General features: G+C 39.8%; 1 protein-coding gene across 2 annotated transcripts in view; it reads left to right on the forward strand.

Annotated features, from left to right (window-relative positions):
• Nucleotides 1-19,022, forward strand: part of DIS3L2 (DIS3 like 3'-5' exoribonuclease 2) — a 138,878-nt gene that overhangs the window by 37,349 nt on the left and 82,507 nt on the right. The window lies entirely within an intron of this gene.

Below are 19,022 nucleotides of genomic sequence, written 5' to 3' on the forward strand. Positions count from 1 at the left end.
AAGATTATTGCTTTGACTTGCATTTGGTCCCTCAAAGATTTTACCTGTTGGTAATTCTTGGACCAGGGTGTCTACCAGCACATCTCTGGCCCTCCTCATAGCAAAAGCTGGCTACAAGATGGGAGTAAAGGTGCTCCTCCCGGAAGAAGGGTTTCTAAACGGATAATGCGGGCAGTCCTAACACGACACACCAGTCAGGATGCAAGAGACATACTTTGAGACTGGACATAGCTTATATAGCCACATTTATATAGCCTCATACTATTTGCCCTGGCTCATGCAAAAGTTCCAGGAGTTATGAGACCCCCTCACCACATGATTGTGCACACACACAAAATGTGCTGCCATTGAGTAAAATTGCTGCTCTTTCCTTCAAACTGCAGACAGCAGAGGGGGCAGCATGCTGCATCTTATTCTAAGGTGGTCTTCTTTAATAAATATTCTTTACCTGTATGGAAAGAAAAAAAATGAATTACAAATTACTATGTGTTCCTCGTGTTGGGACTGTGTGTGGCTTTAGACTGGCCTATTTAAGGCTGTATGAAAGCTATGATTTTAGTAATTTTCTGATTGTAGTAAATGATTGAAAGCGGGTAGCTGCGTCTAGCATTATGACCGTGGGCCCAAATCACAAAATATTGGGGAGCCGCTGTCCAGAATACGAGTGACTTACAATATAGTCATCTGCTATGAAGTAAGTTCCTGTGCTTGAACATTAGAATCTAAAACATCATGCAACAATAAAAAGTGGGCAGTGTTACACAGCTGAACATGTCTGTTATTGTGTATTATGACTGGTTGCTGATAACGAGGCTCGCCTCCTGCGTCCAGCTGGTAAGAGGAATTGAGCGCAAGCTAATTCAGATACATTAAGCACCCAGCTGTTCTGTGGCACGACTGTTGTCCATGACATCACCATGCTTAGTATGTCCCCTAAAACAATACATTCCAGTCTCTGGCTGCAGGTGTTTTAACTTATGGCAGTGGGTGTTTTTGAAGCTTGCAGTCTGATCGTAGATAGGCTAAACTAACGTGTAATATAATGTAGTGAGGGATATTTGATAATCTTTCATAGCCTGTTTGGATTTTTTATTTTATTCTTTATTATACAATCATGTTGATTATGACACGCTTCAGTGTCTGGCTTAGTATATAGGGATGCACCGAAATGAAAATTCTGGACCGAAAATTCAGCTATCACTTGACTGAAACTGAAAATGACCCCCCTTTAAAAGAAACCCACTTTATTAAAAATAACACACCCAAATTGGACAAAACCCCCCAACAACTATACACACACACACACACACACACACACACATATATATATATATATATATATATATATATATATATATATATATATATATATATATATATATATATATATATATATATATATATACCGTATTTGCTCGATTATAAGACGAGGTTTTTTTCAGAGCAAATGCTCTGAAAAATACCCCTCGTCTTATAATCGGGGTCGTATTCTAATCAGACCTCAAACAGAGGTCTGATTAGGAGACTAAGATCCAGATCCCCCGCACCGCTGCAGGGGACCTGGATCCTCCTGTCGTCGCCGCCCCCCCCCCCCCCACACACACACTTACCGGTGCTTCCGGATGTGAAGTTGGCAGCGGGGGTTTGTATGCGTCCGTCGCAAATACCTTCCCCGACTGTCAGAGATCAGAGTTCCAGAGTTCCTGATCTCTGACAGCCGGGGAAGGTATTTGCGACGGACGCATACAAACCCCCGCTGCCAACTCCACCTCCTTCCGGCTGCCGCGGAATGAGACGTCAACCCGCTGCCCCGGCAATACAGCAGGAAATTGGAAGCACCGGTAAGTAAGTGTGTGTTTGTGTGTGTGTGTAGGGCATTTCTGGAATGCCTTACACCCCTATATGCCACTCTGGCACTTAGGGGGTTAAAAGGCATATTATGGGGCAGAGTGGCATATAGGGAGGTATAAGGCATTTCAGGAGGCAGAGTGGCGTTAAGGGGGCATTTAATAGTGCACTCTGCCTCCTGAAATGCCTTATACCTCCCTATATGCCACTCTGCCCCATAATATGCCTTTTAACCCCCTAAATGCCAGAGTGGCATATAGGGGTATAAGGCATTTCTGGAGGCAGAGTGCTCTATATGATGCCTTTTAACTCCCTTAATGCCACTCTGCCTCCTGGAATGCCTTATACCTCCCTATATGCCACTCTGCCCCATAATATGCATTTTAACCCCCTAAATGCCAGAATGGGATATAGGGGTATAAGGCATTTCTGGAGGCAGAGTGGCACATAGGGGGTCAAAAGGCATACCATGGGGCACAGTGGCATATAGAGGGTTAAAAGGCATATCATGGGCCACAGTGCCATATTGGTGTGGCAAGCCTGGGGGCAGATGTGCGTAACTGGGGGACAGGTTGGAAAATACAAGGAAATAAAAACAAAAAAAATATTTTTCTCAATCATAGCTTTTATTAAAAAAAATAGTTTACATGAATTAACATTTACTGGTAAAACTTTTTTCCTTTAGGGTCGTCTTATATTCAGGCTTTTTCTTTTTTTCCTAAGTTAATATTCAGATTTTGGGGGGTCGTCTTATAATCAGGGTCGTCTTATAATCGAGCAAATACGGTATATATATATATATATATATATATATATATATATATATATATATATATATATATATATATATATATACATAATGTTTTCCTACCTTTCCTCTGTTAGTTACTTTTCCTCCTCCTCTTCGTTCTTCCTCTTGACTCTTCTTATTCTGTCCTTCCGGTGCAGGAAAGAAGGTGGGCGTGGCTTCAGTGCTGTGTGCCGGGATCTGACTTCAAATACCGACGCACAGCATCAGTTGCGCGCGCATAGCAAGGGAGTAGGATCGGAGGTCTGTATTAACAGACCTCCCGCTCCCTTGATTGATTTTAAGCCGGTCGGGGTGAGATTTTTAGCATACACAAAAAGAGAGGTTGGAATGCAGCACTCAGCAGTGAAATGGTGCACGAGCCAGGGTACCACCAAGTCCCTCAATAAATCCAAAATAAAGAAGCAGAGGCTCAGCACTTCAAATAATAAGGTGAGTTTATTTCACACAGGCAACGTTTCGACGCACAGGTCTTTCTCAAGCCTTGAGAAAGACCTGTGCGTCGAAACGTTGCCTGTGTGAAATAAACTCACCTTATTATTTGAAGTGCTGAGCCTCTGCTTCTTTATTTTGGGGTGAGATTTTTGACATTAATGTCCGTCTCTGGAGGAGTGCCAGCGTCACCCTGGACGGACTGCCCACCCCCCTCCCAGCTCCCCATTAGGTACTGTGCACACAATGTTAGATCGTGTGCGCTCCCTCAAAAAGTTATGTGCGCGCGCACAAGCGCACAGCTTAGAGGGAACAGTGGTGACAGCTGCAGACATACCTCACATTTATATAAACGATTGCGCCACTTCATCTCTGGTTTCAAGATAATTGCAGTCTACCTTTTGATTTCAGCTCCATCTAGTACTAAACAAGTGTAGGCCACTCACATATAGTGTATTCTATGTTCAGAAGGTACCATCACCCTTGGATGCTGTGACAAGGGAGAAATTCTGTTGATTTGTACAAACTGCTGCCTTTAGTGGCCTCTTGGTTATGTCTTAACCCCTTAATGACAAAGCCCGTACATGTACTGGCTCAAAATGCATTGTTTTCAATGGGTTTAGGGGCCGCCCATTGTCCTTAAGGGGTTAAAAGCTACGGTCTTTTCTGCGCAATAACAAAACAAAAACTGACATGCAAACGGTATTGGTTGTCTTCAAAATAAGTGAATTATGGTACCAAAGAAGCTTTTCTTTTAATACAAAGATTTTTTTTTAGGACCCTAAATTGAACGGATTGTCTTTTCTAGCATGTTCCTTTGTGGGTAAAAACAAAGTAAGCTCATATTCAATCAATTCGGCTGTTTATTTGCTGTGCAGAGTTCTGTTTTATCAGAAGAACCCATACCTTATCTCTCCCAACCCACCTTCTACAGAGTGCTGAAGGCCTTTGTTCTGACTTTGTTGCCTACACTATTCAACCCTTAAACAAAAGCCATAAATATCCTTTGTCTAGAGGATATTTTAATAGTAAAAACATTAAATGTTTTTATTTGGGAGAATATTAGTTTTAATAATAGTTTGGGCATGTGCAACAACAAGATACAACCTGTTGATACCAAACTTGGTCATCACATTCAGATATTTAATATAGCAGTGTTTAGTCTCATTTAAAAATATACCTTTTTGGTACTGTAAAATTATTTTAAGAACACATAGAATCTTTGACTTTTCCAGCCCACTAGTTATCAGACATAATATAAGCTGATGGTTGTGTAACAAGCATAAGTGTTAAATTTCCAGGGATCTTTTCCTTATCTTCCAAGTGTCACAGGGTTTCTTAATGTCCGGTTCCAGAAAGCTGGAGAGTCTGCAAATGGATTTCTGTGGCACTCGGCAGAAGTCTGAGTTTAAGACATAGTGACAGGTTTTCCTGCAAGAAATGTTAAGGTGGACTTTGATATTGAATACCCAGACTTAATTGGGTAACTCGAGGTCATTAATATAGTTAGAGCATCAGGCTTGATTTGACTAATAATTGAAAAATACTGGCCTTAGGTTAGTAGTCTAATCAAGCCTTACATTTTGATGTCAGCTTTTCCCTTAAATCGTCATGTTCCTACCTTCAGAAAAGAAAATTGGCGTTGGAACTTATCTGTTCACTGAGGAAGTTAATAAAACGCCTCTGAACAATTTGATGCACATGCAATATGCCTTATCCAAACTGATAAAACATCTTTATGCAGGGAACTAATTTTGTACACCAGGAGTTTCTGGTTGCTGAAACTACCTCTTAAACACAGTGTAAACATAAAATAAAGAACACTAGTCATTTCTGAAGATATTGTAAAATTCTGATATTTTAGGGGTTACATACTTGCCATGGAGGGTGCCCTTAGCTACTACTTTTAAAACAAAATTTTGAGGTCAAATTTCTATTGTACATTGTAGACACAGCCTTATCGGGTAGATCATATTGAGCAGCTAAAAGTATACCATCTAGGCATAATGGCATTTTAGAAAACTTATTTCTCCCCTTCTGCTAAATCGTTTGTTTTGCTGTGTGCATTGGCATCTTAACTGAACCTTTGTGTATTTGTCTCCCCATGGACCCGTTTTGGAGAACCAGACGGGATTGAGTGATGGAGCCTTGGGGGCAGGGTGAGAATAATCATCTTTGGTATACTAACAGGTGCAGTTCTGCCAATCTGCTTGGTTAAAACTACATGAATAGCACAGTTTCCACAAACTCTCCCATTGTTTATTGGCTGTTAGATTGCTAGAATCTGTGTTTAAATTTTAGTCCCTAATCCCTATTTCCATACAATGTACCATGGACAGCTCACCATAAAGGCTACTGCAATGGTTAGTCTGAAGATTTTAAGACTTACACTGGCTGTTAGACAGCTCTTTCGCAACCATGTTTACTCTCGTGAATCTTAACCCGGTTTTAATTGACACTCACGTGTATGGATGAGTTGTTGATCCAATTCACATGAGCAATTAACAATCTTGCCAAGAACATGCAGAGTTAATGGGCTTTTTATTTTTCATGGTTCAGATTTAATTTTAATTCCTGGCTTGTCTGTAGCCCTCTATGCCATTCCAGCTATGGGTGTATCTTTCCTGTGCACTGTAGCCATACTTTAAGTCTGAACTTAATTGTAACAGTTAACTTGAAGTAATTAGTTATAGAGAAACCTCATATTACCTGATTTGGCTCTTACTGGCACCATATCGGTTACAAAGCGAGGAGATCATAGCGAACCACTGCCTGTCGAAATTCTTCTCTTCCCACATCTGCGTCATACCTTTCGCTCATCTTTGTCTCTCGTTTAGAATAATGGAATGTAAGCTCATGAAATGAAACCCAAACTGGATCTTGGTTTACACTTATCCATCCTAATACACTACATTTGGCACAAGCTTTAGAACTCCATGTTCTTGAGTTAAACAGAAGGCACCTTCTAGCGTACAGAATTACTTTTGTTGCATTTTTTTGTTTTCCAATGAAAATATACGTTTTTGCTCCTTATATCTGTTTTTGTTATACCTCCTGCCACATGATGGAAAACGAGCAACGTGTTTCGTATTATGTTTCCCAACGAGATGGGTGTGTAACCATGCCTACTGATTTCTCAACGTTTAGCTTGGAAAGTCTTGACTCTGCAGCCATTCTGCATATGATTGTCTGGATTTTGCCCATGGGTTTAAAAGGGTTGCTCCTCTTTTGTTGGATGGTTAGACTGATCGAAATTAAAAGGCAAATTCCATGACTTTTAATTTTAGCCTCCCTTGTTTTTTGCCCAGTTAAAAGAATAGCTGAATGAAATGGGGAGGTCAATCCACTAGTAGTGAGAATATTCGAATGTGAATTGGGGCTGCTTGGCTACTGTAAGTGTATACCAAGACAGGCACAGTTGGCTGTTATAAGCAGTGATCTCAGCCATTTGGGGGGGGGGGGATGGTTGTATATGTGTGTGTGTACTGCTGAGTGCCACCCAAATGTGCGTGTGTGTATAAACACAGACGGTGCCCTCTGCTAATATTGGCACCTGTCACAGTAACCCCCTGAAGCTATGGACACACAGTGGTAGGTTTTCATTTGGGAGGGCGGCACTGATGGATTCCTGGGGAAACTCCTTGCCTACCTGCTCAGTCCCCTCTTATGTCTGTCACCCTATGCTCATTGGGGGGGGGGCACAGGGTGACTGGAAAACACCTACATGGCCGGAAACGGTCCATGCACCTGTGCGACGGCTAGGAACTGTGGCGATACTCCTATCTATAATTGGAGCTGCGTTGCTATGGACATCCATTGCCAGTTCATGCTCAAAAACCTTCCAATGTGCCTGACTGAAAACAATTGGTAAATGGGTAAAATTCCTCCACAGTAATGTAATCGCAAACGTTTGATTTTGTTTGCCACCAATGGTGGCACAACCAGTTATTAGGTTCAGGGGGCAATTACCTTTTCGCATTGGTGCTATAGGTTTTGCCTTTAATTAATGAAATAATTTAAAGGCTACGTTTTCTGTTTACTGAGGTTTTCCTTTGTCTTCAATTAAAATTGGATGATCAAGAACATTTTAAATGTGACAAATAAGCAAAGATTAAAAAAAAAAATCGAAAGGGGCAAATACTTTATGTATATGTATATGTGAATGTTTAGTGTGTGTATGTGTACACGCACTAGCTGTATGAAGCTTGTCTGTTCTTACTAATAACAACATTCATGAAAGAAGATACTCAGCAGGTCCACAGGTGTTTTAAGTCATGGAGTTATTGTACTGAGCCCTGTGGGAGAATTCCTGCCTCATCCTAATAATGAAAATCATACTCTACCAAAAATTATTATAAAAGGGCAACACTGCTCAAAGTGATAGTATTTCTGTTTAAGTTACCAGAAGCTTTCTGATGCTATTCAATTGACAAATATATACATTTTCTGCTTAACATTTAATCTCACCTCATTGTTTTGTATTCTATAAGAGCTGTGACTTCATACCTTCTTCCCTAGATGTTTTTATTTTTTTTAGTTTAATAGAAAACTTGGTGTTGTAAAGAATCTAATCATGCATTCAAACCAAGCAGTAAGATATAACCGCTTCCTGGACACTGGTAGGCAAAGGGATTCCATTAGGGCTGCAACTAACTATTATTTTCATAATCGATTAGTTGGCCGATTTATTTTGTCGATTAATCGGATAAAAAAAAAATGAATGTAAATTTTTCATTTATTTAAAATAATTTAATAAACAAACGATGTTAAATACAAACAGCAGAATAAAAAAAACTTTGATAAAATGTATTTCTTGTCTTTATTTCCCAACCAGCCCCCCCCAATTTATGCGCATTTGAGCCTAGGCTTGCCATGCTGCCTCCCACATATGCCACTCCACGCTGCCTCCCACATATGCCACTCCACGCTGCCTCCCACATATGCCACTCCACGCTGCCTCCCACATAAGCCACTCCACCCCCACATATGCCACTGTGCCTGATACGCCTTATACCCCCTGATACACCACTCCATCCTCCCCAGACATGCTACGCTGCCCTCCCCACATATGCCGCTCCACTCTACCCCAGATATGCCACTGTGGCCCCAGATATGCCTTATACACCCTGAAACACCACTCCGTCCTCCCCAGACATGCCACACTGCCCTCCCCACATATGCCTTATATAATGTATATGCCTTATACCCCCAGCTCCTAAATTAACCCTAAACACCCCATTAACCATAGCTGCCCCTAAATTAACCCTAAACACCCCATTAACCATAGCTGCCCCTAAACACCCCATTAACCATAACTGCCCCTAAATTAACCTTAAACACCCCATTAACCATAACTGCCCCTTAACTAACCCCCACCTCCCCTAACTTTCAGTAGCCCAAATATTAATTTTATACTTAGTTAGATGAGTGTCACAGCCATGTGGTTCTGGCCTTCTGGGAGAAGGAAGGGGCGGGGCCAGTTGTCACAGTGATTACAGGGAGGGGCTGGTAAGTAGGAGCTGCTGCTGTGAGTCAGACTAAACGGATTATATAATGAGGGGTATTTTTCAGAGCGTTTGCTCTGAAAAAACCCTCATTTTATAATCGATTCAAGTAATCGATAATGAAATTCGTTGGCAACGAATTTCATTATCGATTTTATCGATTAGTTGTTGCAGCCCTAGATTCCATTGCAATGTTTACGAAGGGATTTTTTTACGAAATATCCTGGCAGTGCCTTTTTGTGTATTAAAATATAAAATGTTCATAGATAACCACATTATTTGACGAAAGGTATCCCCGCTGTATTTTAGCAGGGAGATATTTTAATGCAGTGTTTTTGTGTCATAGAAGTCTAGAGGTCTGTCTAATTGATGCAAGAATGGGTAGAAATGTCATCAAAAACAACCCAACAAAAAATGTTTAAATGGTTAAGTCTCACACCTTAATGCAGTGATCAGACACATTTTGAAATGTGTGAGCCAGGACCATGTGTCTAATTCAGTTTCTTTAACATGTGTAAGCACAAGAAACCCACAGAGCTAAAGATTTTGCTTTGTAGAAACTCTCTTATGTACGATGGGGCATTTAGCGTTTATAAGGTATAGTTACCTTAGTTGGTAAATGTTAATGGAGAAGAGGCTATATACTACACTGAATCGGCAAAAATCGGAACATGTTTTAAATATTTTACCAATTGATTTCAACTGACCCGTTTTGGTTTTGTTTTTTGTCATGTTTAAAACGTATCTTTGCTGTACTGATTTTATATCTTTAAGTGTCTAATTGAGCCAGGAAGCCATCTAAATTTTAAAGACCGTTTAGTGAAATGATAAAATCTTTACTGACCCCAATATAGTAAACGCATAACTGAAGTACAGCACACTTTTGTACTTATTCTGTCCACAATTGGTACACCAAAAGATGGATGCATGGAATAGAACAGGGAGTGCAGAAATGATCCAAACATGGTTGCATAAAATCATTGATGGTATATATGAATCCATGTATTAAACTACAGCAGTTCTGGCACGCTTTACATTTCCATCATCAGCTCCTGTGTTATAGAATGTAAAAACCTGTTAACGGGTTTTAATTTGTTCAACTAGCATGCATGCTGGTTAACCATGCAGTCTAGTCCATTTTAAGGATGCAGAATCCCCTAATATAAATTTGCCCCCTTCTACAAACTGAAGATATGTTTGGTTGAACACTTGATTTATTTGCCTCCAGTCAGATCCAGCTGGCTAGGGGAAAGCCTGTGTGGAGCAGTCTTCTCGGTTTCAATGGAAGCACTGATTTACAAGTAGCCCATCAGTGGCAAGAAGTGTCAGATCATGGAGGGTGATGGAAGCTGCTGCAGCATGACTACAACTTCTAGGTCAATGCGCATTCTTCTATAGAATGGGTTTGGGGGCTCTAAACTGTTCTTTTAACGTTGCTTTAATGAACATATTAAATATTGGTATTATAATATTAAAAAGGGTACATTGGAAATGTAATGCTAGTATATCCATGTAAAGTTCATATGTTTCTGCAACGAGCTATGATTATGGGGGTTTTTGTGAATCTGTCAAGTTTGGCATGGACTAATAGTGACTGACATGAGAAACTGTGAAATGTTGTTGTTATGGGTGTGCTTGTGATCACATTTACCAGAGATAAAGGCCTTGAGCCTGAGTAGATAAAAGGTGGGAATGCTGTTAGTCTTGTGACCGTCTATTTTTAAGCCTGCCTGAATCCTGTGGCTTTTTATTAGTCTATTAAGTGTGCCGTTCCATCTACCCTGCTGAATTAAGAATTAAAGAGTCAGAGGAAAGAAGAAAATGATACATCTGCTAATGCCTGATTTATTAACGCCACCTTTTACTTTCCACTAATGTGTGATTGCATGATTTTGTAGGATCTGGCCACCCAAATACATCACTCTTGCTCAGTTAACATAAACATCAAGAAAAAATTGACTGTTTAATGTTATAGCAAAAACTTTGATGTAAGCATGTGTAAATATAGATTTAGATACACTTTTAACTTAATTGTGTGTATGGAATGTGTAAAGTTGTCTCTGCCTCTGTTAAAAATAAAATGTACATCTAGCAATAACCACATTCATTTTTAATGTAATCTACTTCAGCTAAAGTTGGTTATTTGGTACGTAAAGCCTGAGGCTTGAGAATACTTATTTCTTGAAACGAGGAGGGGGTATTGTGGTTTATGTTGTCAACTATGTATCCTGAAGCGTAATATGATTACGTTTATTGAAACTTCCTCTTGCCTGCATTGACTTGTCTTTCGTTGTGTATGTATGTGCACAAGATGATTGTATTCCAATCATACATACAGCATTACAAGCACAAAGTGTGGACACTCCTTTTGCATTGCATGTGCTATGTTAACAGATTTTTTTTTTGTAAAGATTCTAATTGTTTTGTCATAGTGTCATTTTGGGGAGACAAATGGGAAATAAGTTCTGTGGCAGCCAGCCACCTTTTGAAATTTGCATAATTGAATGGATTATATTTTGATTTTATATAGCACTGTAATATACTGCAGTGCTTGTGGACGTTTTGTGTGCACTTGAATTTCTGTGAATTATAGCACTTTCTTGAAAGCCCTAACCAGTTTATGTAAACTGAGAAGTAGCAAACATGTCCAGGATATGACAAGCTCTGCAGCAGAAAAGTACCTGCGTCTCTCCTTTTTTAAATTAGCCGCGGCAGAGAGCACCTACTGTGAAAGATTTCTCTAGTCAAATTTGGTGGCACGCTCCATGGAAGTACTTTTTTAGCCCGCGATATACTCGCTAGGAGGCAGATACTGTATAGAACCAGGAAACCAAAATGAAGAACCAACCCTTTGTGGAGACATCTAAGAATGAGGCGAAAGGAGGGTATCCTTTTTTTTTTTTTTTTTTTTTTTTTTTTTTTTAAGAATACATATACTACCTTTAAGTAAAAATTCCATATTTTGTCCAGCGCATTTTTGTTAAATGAATATACAGTTGTCTGCATTAGCTTTCGCAGTTAACTAGATTAGTTAGCTGGTGCAGAGCTGTGGTTAGAGAATGATGATCACATGTGGCAAACTGTAAATAACGGTTAGACGGGAAATATGAGTGGTCTGTATTATGGTGGATGGAAGGCAATTGATTTCTGACAGACTATCGGACAGCTCCATGAATAAAATCTGCAATTACTGATTTCAGAGTGTAAATCCAGGACAGAGCAGTCATTACCCGTTTACTCTACCACTCCTAGAACCTTCCAGTTTAAAGAATTCCAGTTTCCTCTGTTAAAGGTTACAGTGAGGTCCATTAAGCAAATGTAACTCTTTCTGTGTGTGTTGTCGACTATAAAATGTCATTTGTCAGCTCAACTGCAAGGAACAAACCTAAGGCCAATGCTAAGAATTCTAATGTTTGTCCCTTAAGGAAGCATTCTGCTCACTCAAATTATGCAGGGACCCAGAAGCAAACTGTAGCCTGGTTACTATTATCCCTCGACTCTCAGTCAATTTTAGGGTTTCGAGTATTTTGTTATGTGGTGTAGATGTTAAGGTCTGGCATAGAAGTATTTGCTGTGGGCAGCTAATTCTGTATGCTATTACATTTGCTGGCCAAAAACGCCTCAGCACGTGCTCTGAAAGGTTCTGCCTATAAATTGTGAACTTGAAGGTACATGTAACGCTCAACGTATGATCCGAACTGCGATATTTACCTCCTCTACGTTAAGCTCATGAGTAACCCCTGCTGTCTCAGCCAGACGTCAATAATAAACACGTAGGAGGTGGGCCAAACCCCTTACCAAATGAAACACGTGGGAAGATCAGGTCTGCAGAAGTAGATTGATCCATCCTTTGATCAGTGCAGCATATATAGAGCAGGTATCCACCATAGGAGAAGAGAGAGAACCCCCAGGTAAGAAGGCCAGATGCGTTTCACGCTTAGTGCTTAATCATTGGTGCAGAAAGCAAGCAGACATAGTCTTAGACATATGGTTTTCTGCTATTTTGAGTTCTTTGTGGTTAATATTGACTATATATATATATATATATATATATATATATATATATATATATATATATATATATTAGTTTCCCTTTTAACCTATGGTTAAACCCTTATTGGGCCGTTTTGCAGAGCTCAACATACTTATTGCACTAAAGGATTTTCTGCATGGAAGCTTGGCAACATTTAGCCCAAGCTGAGCAGAATGGACTATTAATACAGAGGTCCAGGGAACATTTGGCTTACAAAATGTGCTCTTCAAAGTCCTAGCTGATGTGTTTATCAAAACTAATTCCACAGTCCATAAACTGAGCTCGGAAAGCATGCATTGAGGGTGTAAATGTGGCATAAAAAGTTAAGAAAATACAAAAGACTTCTAGCAACGGCCCAAAATGTTCAATCAGAGCTGCCTGGTTGATGGTTAAGATAACAAGCTATTTTTGTGGCTTACACTCTGTTCAGAGGACCCCGGTTTGACCACATGAAACATACATCCACATCCCCCCCCCTCTCTTTTTCTGGACATTTAAGGAAGTTTTGTACCAATTATATGAACAAATTATTTGTACGTTTGTTAATTACCTGTTGGGATAGGCAGTGTGTTAGTAGGCACCACCCAAGACTAAACCTTTCAAGGGAATGGTGAGTATGTTATATGTTTTTGCTAATTAGTTGGTGGGCAGTTGAGAAAACATCCCTTTGTACCTGTAGATAATGGCAGTTGTAGCTGGGTATGTTGTAATTCAGTCATTTTGAAATGCAAGCTTCAATTTTCAAGAAATGCAAACCAAATATCTACTTGCAAATGTGCTCCTAATTTAAAAATGTAAAATGACAAATAAGAGCTCTCAAAAAAGCAGCAAATGGTGAGACAGGGATAGTCCAGGACCAAAGATTGTTGTAACCAGGTCAGGGTTCTGGAGCATTGCCTTGCTGAATGAGGAGACTATTAGGGGTGTGTATATACATTTTTAAAAATATAATTTTCTTTCCCCTGAGAACACTCAAACATGACAGTACTGTGTTCAGCATTCGTTGCATCCCACCAGCACAATGCACAGCATGACAGATTGTGGAGTTGTTGCATAAGACACTTAAGTATTATAGTGACAAAGTCCAGTATTTGGCAGAAGCAGACTTTGTGTGCAGATCTTAGTAAGCAGTTTTTTAGATTGTGTGTGTGTGTGTATAAGGCCTGGGTAAGCACTCATTCTAGGAGATGTAATGTTTAATGTATCCAGATTTTACTAATTCTACTTGTGATTACTTGTAGCCCATGCAACATTTCTATCTACTGCCAGCAAGGACATGGACACAAAGCTCTTACCAGGAGCTTTCCTCTACCTTTTCCCGGTAGCATGATTTTTCTTCCCTATAAAGTTTCTACTTGGATAGAGTTGTTCTTTGTTATAAGTAAGGGTCATGTAAGGTGCAAAAAAAGCATTAAGCTTTGTGCTCTTCTGACCCACTTATGTGTGTACCAGCACTTTTATTTAAGTACTTGTAAATATATTCTCTGAATTTGAAGCCAGAATATTTATTTTCTCAAGTTGAGGACACTTTGTGGAGGTGCTATGGGTCTTCTACACCTGTTCCCTGGGCAGATCCATGGGTGTTAGGGTGACCACATCATCCATGTTTTACAGGATTCACACAATTTTTACATATTGCTGACCAGCCCAGGTAAAATGCTCTATGGCAGGGGTGTCCAAGTTTTTTCTGCAGTGGGCCACTTCATCAGAATTGTATACGTGCGCGGGCCGCACTCATTTTTCACTGTGACAAAAAATATGGCCTTTAATAAAATATGCAGATTAAAATAAAGTAAAATTACACAAAACCTTTACTCTTCCTCTCACTGATTTCTGGGCCTAGAAAGTTTTGCGACTACAAATTCAGGATTCCCTAGATTTATTCTAGGGATGAACTAAAATGAAAATTCTGGACCAAAACATTCAGGGTTCACTTAGCCAAAACCGAAAATGAACCTCACCTTTAAAAATAATAATAAAAACTCACATTTTTAATAAAAGTAGGTAACACACAATTGGACAAAATTAGCAATATGACTTGGCATGATAAGAGTGTGATTGCTAACAGCAATCACACTCCTATCATACCCAGGCAACCAGTAAATGCTGGTACCTAGGCATGATGGGACTGTGCTCGCTGTGATTGCTGTTAGCAATCACACTCCTATCATGCCAAGTCAGCCAGTACATGCTGGTACAGGGGGGCTGTAAGTGCAGACCCCATACTACTGGCAGCATCAATACACAAGGGGGGCAGCTGGCCAGGTTTCAGCATGTACTGGCTGACTTGGCATGATAGGAGTGTGATTGCTAACAGCAATCACAGTCCCATCATGCCTAGGTTCCAGCACATACACATCCATGCTATCACACACACACACACACACACACACACACACACACACACACACACACACACACACACTCATTTATTCATATAATCATTCATTCACAGATTCATTCCCTCAATCACACACACTCATTCAAACACCCTCCCCACCCCCTTACCTGCACTGCAGCTCCTCGATGCCGCTCACAGACTTCAGCAGGGGGCGCGGCCTCCCTCTGCCTTCTCTGCTAAAGCACAGAGGAAGTAGGATGTCACGTGAACTCCGCTTCCTCTGTGCAGTCCAGAAGACCCTCCCACAAGTAAGTAGCAGGGCTTGAGGTGCGGCTCGTGTAAGATCGGTTGCCCTGGCTGCCGATCTTACGCGGGCCGCACCTCGAGGTCTCGCGGGCCGCATTTGGGCCGCATGTTGGACGCCCCTGCTCTATGGAGTATGTCTATCTGACTATTTGGTTCCATTCCATGAGTCTATACATACCACATATGCCAGGGCAGCACTTTACCTGTGCTGGTCATAAATATGTAATGTTTTCCAGGACATGTATATGTGGTCACCCCTAGTGGATGCGTGGTTGCCTGATGGGAAACGGGAAAAGCCGTTGAAAGATTATTGTTCTTTGTTATAACTCTAAAGGCAAGAAAGTCCTTGAATATGTAAGTAAAGCCACTGTCTACCTGCATAGGCATAGTTATCTTCCACTGTGATATTTGAACATTGCAAGAACAAGAATTCACTGGTAAGATTTTTTTTTTTTTTCAATCCTTAATGTATATTCATATAGGGTGGCACAGGCTTGCCACCCCAGCTGAGCTCTAGAGACAGCTTTTATTGAGAACAGTACAGGTCGGGGCTTCTCTGCGATGCAGTCACTTGGTTCTGATTTCATTACGTTGCTTGTGATGTATTTCTGTGCAAGTGCAAAATTTTTAACCTTTGCATCCAACTCAGATTAGTAAAAATACTTAAACCCCCTTCCATAAACAAAACCAAAATCTCTCCAATAGTGTTCTTTTCCTTTTTTTAATTTTTCCTTTACCAAGCAAGCTTTTTAGCCCATCATTTCAGCACTCTTTATTAGACAGCTGTGAACAAGAAAATGAATACAGCTGCTACTTCAATTAGATTTTGTGGTGATCATATGCCAAAAGTACCAGATTTCACAGAGTTAGTGTTGGTAATTAATAACTAAGCTTTCCCACAGTGCCCCAAAATGTAAGTGGCATCTGCATGGGTAAAAACTAAAAAGAAAAGAAAAAAAACAAAAAAACCCTGTGTTTTGAGTTTTTTTTTTTCTTTTAATTTGTTTTTCTTTCGCTGACCCGTTTCCTAAGCAACATTTCAGTAGTTATGTTGAATTTGTGTAGTCTGTTAAGTTCTTGAATATACTAAAATATGTCAGTCAGCATGAAAAGTGCCTGGTTAAACTCTAATTATTTTATATATTCTTTTTGTAAAGTAAAATATGCATACTTCTTTCTGAACAAAGTACAATGTTCAGCAACTTACAATAATATTGTGAGAATAACAGCTGATGAAAAATACCAGAGATCTTGCAAAGTAGCAGAGCAACAGAAAATTTAAAGAAATGATCTACCCTTTCCCCTACTGCATCCATGTTTATTCACTGAAGATAAGTATAAAATATACTGTAAAGATAATGTGTGTAAAAAAACACATTAAAGGGGGGCAAAGGGTTTATTTTTCATGTTCGAAAGCTCAACCAGCAAGCATTTCTTCATCTCCTTGGCTGACATATGTGAATCAAGCTTCTCTTGGTTAAGATGTGGTGGGAAAGTTCCATGGGCAGGCCTGATGGTAGAAATCATGTAAATTCCTTGGTATTTGTTGTGGGTTCTATAAAATTATTGAGTATCCTGGACTGTGTTTACCTGTGAGTATATTCTTGTCAATTGTATCTATGATTAATGGAATCAGGTGGGTTTTGACCAGAATTCCATAATGGCTCAACTAGCACAATTTTGCATAGTGATTTACTTCCATGCTTGGCGAGGTGAAGCATGGCTCTGACCAGGCATCACCTGGTATAACTTTGCTGGTCTTTTCCTCACAAAGGACCCTAACTATTTGAATGTAATTAAGTATATGAATTCAAGCTGTTTATTAGTATAGAATATTAAGTGATGGTAGCCATTGTATATAGGTCTTCATGAGATGAATGACTGTGAGCCAACTTTGCAGGCTTGCAAGCTCTTGGCACATTTTATTCCCTCTGTGTAAAGTCCTGATGGGTAGATCTCCTGCTTACCAGGGCATATAAGTGCTAGTTTCATTGACTGGTAGTGCGGGTTTGTACAAAACTTTCAGGAGTTCTGAGAACTCTGTGGAAGCACTTTCCTGCCAGTGATTTACCGATTCAGCCAATTAAAACTAATATGAAACTGACAGTGGAGGGGTAGGTCGGCAGTTGCCTGGAGCTGACGCTTTTTGGCAAAGTAGGTAATTGTTTGTGGAAAGTATACAATGCGTGTTAAGTGTTGACATGCGTTTGTTGTTGGTGGAGCAGCATGTGACCTAATGCTGTTTCTTTAAAGCCTATAAATTATAAAAATGAAAAATATAACGATAATATTAAAGGAATAACATATGGAAACTTATTCTTGCTGTTCCTGTAATATCTAATCCAGCTTGTATGATGCAAGGATATCTGATATTCATTCTATTATTGCAGGTCCTTCCAGTTAGGTTTAGAGAACTAGATGCTGATTACAGGGGGTGTGATTTGTGTATTTAAAAAAAACTTTTCAGAATATGCATCCTCTGGCCAGTTGGCTTATGGTCTTAACACCTTTGTGTAATCTGCTTTGAGCATCGCATAACAAAGATCAGAGGGTGGCAAATCTTTTACTTTCACGTATAAAGACCTCTGCTAGAGTAAAAAGCCTTCCCTGGCAGAGCATTTGCCATTACTTCTCAGATTGCTTTGTTATATTAGACGTTAATATGGCCGCCTTCCAACTGTAATTTACAGTGTTCAACTCCAAGTGACTCAGAACCTGAAATGAATAGTAAATACCTGCTGGAAAGGACTAGACTGAGACTTGTACCATAAATGTTTACTCAACTTCTTTCTTTAAAATTCTTATAAACCAAAGCTTCGGAAACTTTGAATGTTTAGCTTCCTTGGACTCAAATTGGGCATCTCTGGCTTGGGTCTATTGTGCATGTGGTTTGGGGGGGGGGCATATCCAATGTGTTCTCTCTCTGTCAGGTCCTTTGCTATGGAAGGAGAGGGGTAAAGCAGCACATGGATATTAGAGAAAATATCCAAAAAATGTCACATGGCTGTACCATTTTTATATTTTTTAATTTTTTATTTTTATAATGACCTTTTTGATTCCCCACTAATCTCTTTATAAAGAAATGTGTTCGTTGAAACATTTAATGCATTGGGATGATTTCAGCTCTGTCAACTTTGACTCCTCGTAGAAGCTTGGGTAAAAATTATTTGGGAAATGCCAAGGCTGGTTCTTTGTTTTGATGTTACTGGTGCCGTGGCTGTACTTTATATCTTCAGTAACAAATGGCCTTATTTGAAATATCCCTTTTTTGTATTGAGAATAAGAAAGCTTACCTAAATTGCCTGTTTCATGTATAGCAGAAACACAAAGCTGACCAATCTGATTTTCCTAGTAGTAACATGGGACACCCCCCACCTCCCAATCCCCTCTATTTAAAGCCTGGAAGATACAGGGCAACATATCCTACTGCTAGCAGATATCTGAACCCTGGGAGGAATAGAGGGGTGAAGTGCCAGTTGACTTGCTTCCATCATAGGTGTTAATTACCTCTATTCCTGAGACTGTCAGGATTATTACTTAGAGATGTTCCACTATTTTGAATTGCAAACGATCACAACTAACAGTTGGGCAATGTGTACTGCTTTTCCCACAGGGTTCTGCAATCCTAAAAAGCTTGTAAATAAACAACTGCCTAACACCAATTTTTCCACTACCTAAAATTAGTAAAGCTGCCTCTGCTTAAATGATAGTTGCGTTTAACAGCATGCACCTGTTTTTGCTCCTTACAGT

The sequence above is a fragment of the Spea bombifrons genome, chromosome 3 (genome assembly GCF_027358695.1).
Source record: "Spea bombifrons isolate aSpeBom1 chromosome 3, aSpeBom1.2.pri, whole genome shotgun sequence".
Lineage (NCBI taxonomy): Eukaryota > Metazoa > Chordata > Amphibia > Anura > Pelobatidae > Spea > Spea bombifrons.